The sequence below is a fragment of the Cricetulus griseus genome, chromosome 6, assembly GCF_003668045.3.
Source record: "Cricetulus griseus strain 17A/GY chromosome 6, alternate assembly CriGri-PICRH-1.0, whole genome shotgun sequence".
NCBI classification, from domain to species: Eukaryota; Metazoa; Chordata; class Mammalia; order Rodentia; family Cricetidae; genus Cricetulus; species Cricetulus griseus.
In genome coordinates, this window is record NC_048599.1 from 88,841,104 (window position 1) to 88,848,978 (window position 7,875).

Sequence of the window (7,875 nt, forward strand, 5' to 3'; positions counted from 1 at the left end):
CTCTTAGTTTATGAATATTCTGGCAAACACTGCAAGTTTCATTATGTTGTCAATTAACTTAATCTATACTTAAAACTTTTTATGTGCCATTATAATTGCTGAGTAAAATATGGTACTAAACAAAAATTAGCAGGAAGTATAGATGTGAATATTAGGGACAATGTTTTAGACATAAATATGTCATATGAAAACAGTCTGATTCAGCTTATTGTTTTCATATAGAGTTTGTGATACACATTACATATTATTCATGGTGAATGTGCAAACACATGTATACTAAACCTTTTGATAATAACTAAGAAATGAGTACACAGTCTCATATAAGACATCTATATAGTCATCCAAAATTCTAGGTTTACTAAAACAAGACACACACAAAGAATGGAAGAGTGACAGGATAGGGAGAATGGTTACAAAACACCAGCACCTGGGCATGACAAAGCCAGTGAGATTTTGAAGTCATGGCTGCTTCTCTTCCCTTCACTGGGCCTGAGTGAAACTGGCCCTATCAAGAATAAGTTATGAAAATGAGGAAGAAATTTACTCTGGCTACAGAAATTCTAGTCTACTAACAAATTCAGTGAGATCAGGAGCCCATACCTGCCAGTGATTATGCGTAATACATTCAAACCTATGGTCACACAGAAGGCCTCAGTTAAGCCCTATGTATCATGAAAGAAGACAAAAAGATGTACATGTGGGGAAGGATTAGAATGGAGGAATTGAGTTTTAAGAGGAATAGGGAACATATCAGACACATGTAGAAAAATTTCAAATTTAATTAAAAAGTTTCATTAGACATACAACATTGACAAGCCAACAGTATGCAAAGTAATATTAAGCTAACTTTTAAAAGAAACAAAGAGAGCTCATAATAATAATTAACAGTGACACTCTATGCAAGAACTGTGGTTGCAATTCAATGACTATATATAAATCCATTACACTATGTTCTAAGCAATAATCTTCTCAGAGCTGCAATCACATCCTTGTTCCTAAGGCTGTATATCATGGGATTCAATATGGGGGTCACAATGGTGTAAAAAAGAGAGAGGAGTTTGTCACTTATAGCAGAATGTGTTGACTTTGGCATTAAGTAGGTAATAGATGCAGAGCCAAAGAACAAAACCACCACCACCAGATGGGAAGAACATGTGGAGAAGGCTTTTGCCCGTCCTTCAGCAGTTGGCAAGCTCAGGATGGTGGCAATTATTTTGCTGTATGATGTTAGAATTAATATAAAAGGGATTGCCGCAAGCAAGACAGCCACTACGTAGACATATAGCTCATTAACAGAAGTGTCTCCACAGGCCAACTTAAGTACAGGGGGTATGTCACAGAAGAAGTGATCTATCTGGTTAGACTTACAGAAATGTAGAGAGAATATCTGACAGGTTTGTCCTAGCTGGAATGGCATTCCACCAATCCAGGAGACCAATGCCAGCTGTGTGCACTTTGTTGGGTTCATGACCAGAGGATAATGCAGAGGATTGCAGATGGCCACATAGCGGTCATAGGACATCACAGCCAAGAGAATGCTTTCAGTAGCTGCTAACATTAGGAAGAAACACATTTGTGTGGCACAGGCCAGAAGAGAAATGCTTCTATCCTGGGTCCAAATACTGTACAGAATCCTAGGGAGAGTGACTGATACATAACAGATTTCCAGAAAAGAAAAATTTGCCAGGAAAAAATACATGGGTTTCTGTAGTGCAGGATCAATCCTGATTATCATAATTATGAAATTATTTCCAATTATGATAATTAAGTACATTGTGGAGAACATCCCAAACAGAAAACCCTGGAGGTTGGGAAGATCAGAGAATCCAAGGAGGAGAAACTGTGTCACTGTGGAAGTATTGTCCTCTTCCATGATGTCTGTGGAGATGATTCAATAATAAGTACACTTTCTTATTGTTGCCTTGTTATATCATTTAGAAACTTAGGTTTTCATATATGCATGTTTCTCTGTCCTGCTTACAAAATTTATTCAATGTTTAAATATGGTTTTCTAAACTTTTATTCTGATAGTACTCTATATATACAGTTTCATATCAAAATTAATAATAAATTGGGCACCAGATTTGATGGGATTTTATTTTACAGTTAAAACTTTTGCAAATTTGGTGTAAAATCTATGTAATCAGAGGTCATCAAGATATATAAATATTTATATATCTGGAGAAATTCAGATTTTGTAATGACACTATGACACTAAATATATCTTTGTGCTAAATACCACCACTGTTTTCCACCTCACTATTGGATGTATAATATATATTCTTGTTAATAAAACAATGACACATGGTATCATAAATGATTATGTAAATAAATCCAAAGTGACAAATTCTAAGTTGATGATTTCATATTCAGTTGGCTCTTTAATTTTCTTTCAAAATTATTTCCTATGATTATCACAAATCAATATTTTTATGTTAAACATTCTTTATTCACTTAAAATTATCTATAAAAATTTATACAACCTTTTAATGTGGTTTTATAAACTCCTTTTATCCAATAGTCCTGTAAATATGTTCAATTTCATCACAAACTAATGATAAAACATTTGGAAGTTTGGTGTAAAATCTATGCAATCCAAATTAATATTTTTTATATCAATGGAACTCTTTGAATCTATTTTAAATCAAAAGTTATAGTAATTAAAGCTTTTCACAAATAAAACTTACTGTGCAGCTTTGTTTTTTGTGGTACAAAAACATTTATAAAGCCATAGCTTTATAATAGCTATAGTTTATAATAGCCATAGCTTTATAAATGTTACATGATTTCTCTGCCTCCAAGCTATTTCCTCAGCTCCTGTAGGCAAGTTATATATTTGAATTGCTAAAACATCTCCATAAAATTATTTACCATTCTTCTATGTGTCTCTTTCTGTCTCTTTTTCTTATGTCACTTTATGTGCAGGTGAGTCATTTGAAAACCCTTAGATTCTCATTTTCATGCTAAAAAGTAAATTCAGTAGAAATTTCCAATCACTATAAGCATTTGTTTTTACTTAAATACTTTACAAATATTATCTGTCATCACTTTTGAAGCAATAGTTTTCCTTTATGTAGACATTCTGGTATCAATTAAAACCTTTAGTATACATTGCAGTGTGTTTTACTACTAAGCTTTGAAAGTTATAATTAATATTTAAATAAAAATAGACATAAACTTTAGTGCATCTATTGAAATTAGCATGTGATTTTGCTCTTTAATTTCATTATATTATATTCTAAGTATTAAATATTATATGAATATGTGTATGAACATATAATTGTCTTAATTTTGAAGAGTTTCACTATGACAAAATTCTGCAGAACCAAATGAAAATATGCTGATATTTCTGTAACATTTTTAGATTCACTTCTGAATATAAGCATTCTGCCACCAGGAGCTATCTCAATCATTGTAGGTGTCAAGTCCATGTCAAAAATCTTCATTCAGCATTTTCATTCTCTATTGTAGTTAGGTGGGTTTTTTAAATTTTTATATATTTGAATTACGAACAAGATTGAATTACATGATGATCTCAGTTCCCTTCTCCCTCCCTTCCTCCTCTACCACCTCCTCAACTAAAATCCTACCTGTCAGATGTCCTTTCTTCTAATCTACACCTGATTCAAAATTTCTGCTTCCTCATGACATCAGCATCCTTCCTTTTCTTCCCTTTCGTAGCTTCCTCCCCCCTCTTCCAATGTTCTCAATTTGCTCAGTGGATGGTGACCCTTTCCCCTTCTCCAGGGGCAAAGTTTGTCTCTTTTAGGGTCTTCCTTGTTTACCAGTATCTCTGGCAGTGTGGATTGTAGGGTGGTAATGACATGTGCTACATAGATGTCATATCACTGAAACATTTAAACATATGCTTAACCGAGAATGGTAATATAACACACCTTAGCACATACAATGTGGACGACTATGATCTTTAGTACATTAATCTTCCTTAATAAAAATGATTGTATATGCTCTGTATCTTACATCACCAAATAACAGAAAAGTAGTAAAAAACCAAGCTGAAACAGTGTTTGAAACATATAAAAAATAAATAATTTATTTTTTGTAGTTGTATCCAGTTATCAGTTAATCAGTTAATATCAGTTAAATGTAGGCTATGCTGTTTGGAATTAAGTAAATTATAATTCTTACCTTGATTTATTGACATACAATAGTAAATGATAAAGAAGTTGCTTTTTCTAAGCTCAAGTTTTCCTTTATTTGAAACACAGGTCAAACACCTTCCAAAATGTATTCTCCTGTCGTGACACACTATTCTACTTAAGAATGAATGTTCTCTACTCTGGGGACAACTCAGTTTCCCGTGTTAATTTGTAATTGTAGAGGACCTTCTTTTCTTTCCTATCAGTCAAGAATGTAGCATAACAAGAAGCACAAATTAAATTAACAATTTATACATATTGTCAGTATTTGCTTTTATTATTAAGAACTATTGGAACTGAATATATCAGAAACTGGGAACCATACATTTTGGAGCACTGAAGATTGAAACTAAGGCTTCCTGATGGAAAAGGAACACTCAGCCACTGAATAAGTTTTCTATCACTGTTATTTAATGAGGGAAGGGACCACTTGCTGTGATCAACCTGCCTATGTATTCATGGTGGTTACTGACACTTCCCTAAGTGTAACTGCATTTTATATTTGGTGAGATATTTTAACATAACTGAAAGTGTTTACTATCTTGGAGAAGAATAAAATCTTCTTTTTGCCACCACAAATCCAGCAACATTTTGACATGTTAAACAAGTCTTTCATTCAAAAATAAACTGCCATATTGCCCAGGATGGCACATTATATCTCAACTGATAAATAAATAAATAAATAAATAAATAAATAAATAAAACAACTGTCTATCTTTTTTCTGAACTCTTTGACCCAGGAATGGTATGTAGAATTTCAAATAACAATAATTCATCAAAAACAAGTTACAAATCTACAGTAACTGGGAGGACTGATTTCTAAATTTACTGTCTAGCTGGACTACCACTTATTGTCTAGGATTCTCAAGACTGAACAGGAATTGAATTCAGATGTCACAATCCAGAGGCCCACCTAGTCATTGTTGGTGTTTCCCTTCAATGACTACCATTTTTGACTCCCAATTCTTTGATTACATCCCCCAAATCCCCCATATACAGGAAATTACATTCACAAAATAAATGGAAGAAAATATTAGATGACTGTGAAAATAGTTTATTAATTTACAGAAATGTAAAGATTATAATTTTTAAAAGTATGATAAAGGCCCATGAATTGTCATTCAGTCTACAAGTTGACCCCCTTCCCAAAGATGAAAGACTAGCTATTAATTTGCCAATTTGGATGATACAATTTTCATTATTGTGATTAAATCCCAGATATGATTAACATATTTGTATAACTGTAAGTCACTTTTTTTCCCTTACATTTATGTCGTTACCTATTGGTATTAAACATCTTTAATATATCTTATTTTCTGTTTATTACTTTAGCAAACCTTTGATTCTATTTGTGTCTTTTGTACAAAAATAAAACAATTAACACATTGACTTTAGAAATTCATTTTTTATTTTAAGTGAACTTAAATGAAATGTCACTGTGAATTAGTAAAAGTCATTTGCAAAATGTTATATCATTTACCCCTCCACACAGAGATAAAGTCTGAGCAATTTGACTAAGATTTTTCTGAACAAAGACAGCAATAGACATGCTAAAGTGAACTGAGGAAACTCCAGGAAGCCTTAACTATACAGAGCCACTAAAGACAAAAATAGAATGCTAGAGCAGAAGAAATAGTTGGTTGTCTTTACCCGAGAAGAACAAACCATTTGGTTATCCAATACCAAATATTCAGCCCTGAAAACAAAAAAGTAACATTATTCATATTTAGTTAGCTGTATTCAGGAATATGAATGTCTACAGATATATGTATGTAAAAATTAATGACAAAAGAGGTCATGAATTTGAAGAAATGAAGAATGGGTAAATGAGACAGTCTGGAGAAAGGAAAGGGACTGAGGATATGGTATAATTATAATCTAAAATATAAAAAATAAATAAAGTAGTGAAATTTCTGTGAAGAGAAAAGATAAACCTCTCCATCTAGTGTGATTTCACTGTTCCTGCTCTTAGCATTTCCCCTTGAAATTATTTTTTAGATAAAGTAAGTTTGAAATTATTTTTCCTCATTTTCTTTATTTAAACTTTCTTTTTTTATTTTTTATTTCAGTGTTTCTATATAATACATTTTATAATGTTTCCTCTCCCCCATCTCCTTCCAGATCCTTGCCACTCTTCTACTTTGCCCAATTTCATGCTCCCCCTGAAAAATAACAAAAGAAAACCAAACAATATAATTATAAAGCATGGAGACAGTTTGTGTGGTGGCCAACACCTCCTCTGTTCATAACAGCCATAAATAAGAAGCAACCTGTAAATCTATTAACAAATAAAAAGACAATGCAACTTTGGTACATTCACACAATAGAATATTATTAAACTGTTAAGAAAAGTATAATTATCAAATTTAAAGTATATGAGCAAAATTAGAAACAATCATCTTAAGTAATGCAAACACGTACATTAAAAAAACACCGACAGTCATTGGTGTCACACACCTTTAATCCCAGCACTCAGGAGGCAGAGGCAGGCAGATCTCTGAGTTCCAGGCCAACCGGCTCTACAGAGTGAATTCCAGGACAGGCTCCAAAGCTTCAGAGAAACCCTATCTCAAAAAACAGAAACAAAAAATTTTTAAAAAATATTACTCTCATGTGGGTGCCAGGTTTAACCTTTAGATATGTGCTACAATTCAAAAACCAGAGAGGTTAGGTACTTAGTAATTTCCCAAAGGAAAAGAGGCACCTTCCAAGGAAGGAAAATGGAAAATAATGTTATTTCATTTTGTATATTTCAATACAATTTTCTTCATCTTTGAAAAGCATTGCTCACATAAAATTGTAACACAATTGAGGTGAGGATGCGGTAATGTGACATAATACAGTGCAAGGCCATGAATTCTTCCCTAGCACAAATAAATAAATGTAAGAATACATAATAATGAATGTATAAGTTTATCACTTGATATTTCCTATAGGTATCTACAAAATCAACAAGAGCCACTCTCACAGTCAGGATCATGAATTATGAAACTTAAGCTCAAAATTTTCCTTGGTTTTCTTATTTATTAGTAACAAACAAAATTTGCAATTGCAGTTGAATTATTTTGTGAACATTTATTGCGTATAGCTGAATTTAAGCATCAGTCTATGTTTATGATGATGAGTGTATTCGCTAAGATACACACTATGCATTTGCTCTTGTTGGATAAATTAAAATAACATTAGGCATTCATGTATGTTATTACAATTTCAGAATTTCAGAGAATGCACACATTTCCCCTTGTGCTGTGTTGTTTGTGATTTTTCTTGTCTTATCATTTATATGGCATGATGTTCACTGGAGAGATTCTCTACTTATGATTCCTCAATGCAGTGGCCATATTTCCTCTGGGTATATATTCAGAATTTCCTCCTTAGAGCATGTGGTATTCTTCTGTTTCAAATTCTTTTTTTTTCCCAACTTTTTTTTATTTGAATTAGAAACAGGATTGTTTTACATGAGAATCCCAGTTCCCTTATCCCTCCCATCCTCCCCTACCCCCCCCAACTAAAACCCTATCTATCACATATCCTTTCTGCTCTCCCTGGATGTTGAGACCTTCCATATGGTGTCATCAGAATCTATTGTATACTTTGGGATAGGGCCTAGTCCCACCCCCCTGTGTCTTGGTTCAGGGATTATCCCTCTATGTGGAATGGGCTCCCAAAGTCCATACCTGTGCTAGGGATAAGTACTGAACTACTACAGGATGTC

General features: G+C 33.0%; 1 pseudogene; it reads right to left on the reverse strand.

The window, feature by feature from the left end:
* Nucleotides 1–946: 946 nt before the first annotated feature.
* Nucleotides 947–6,247, reverse strand: LOC100765250 (annotated as a pseudogene).
* Nucleotides 6,248–7,875: the final 1,628 nt, after the last annotated feature.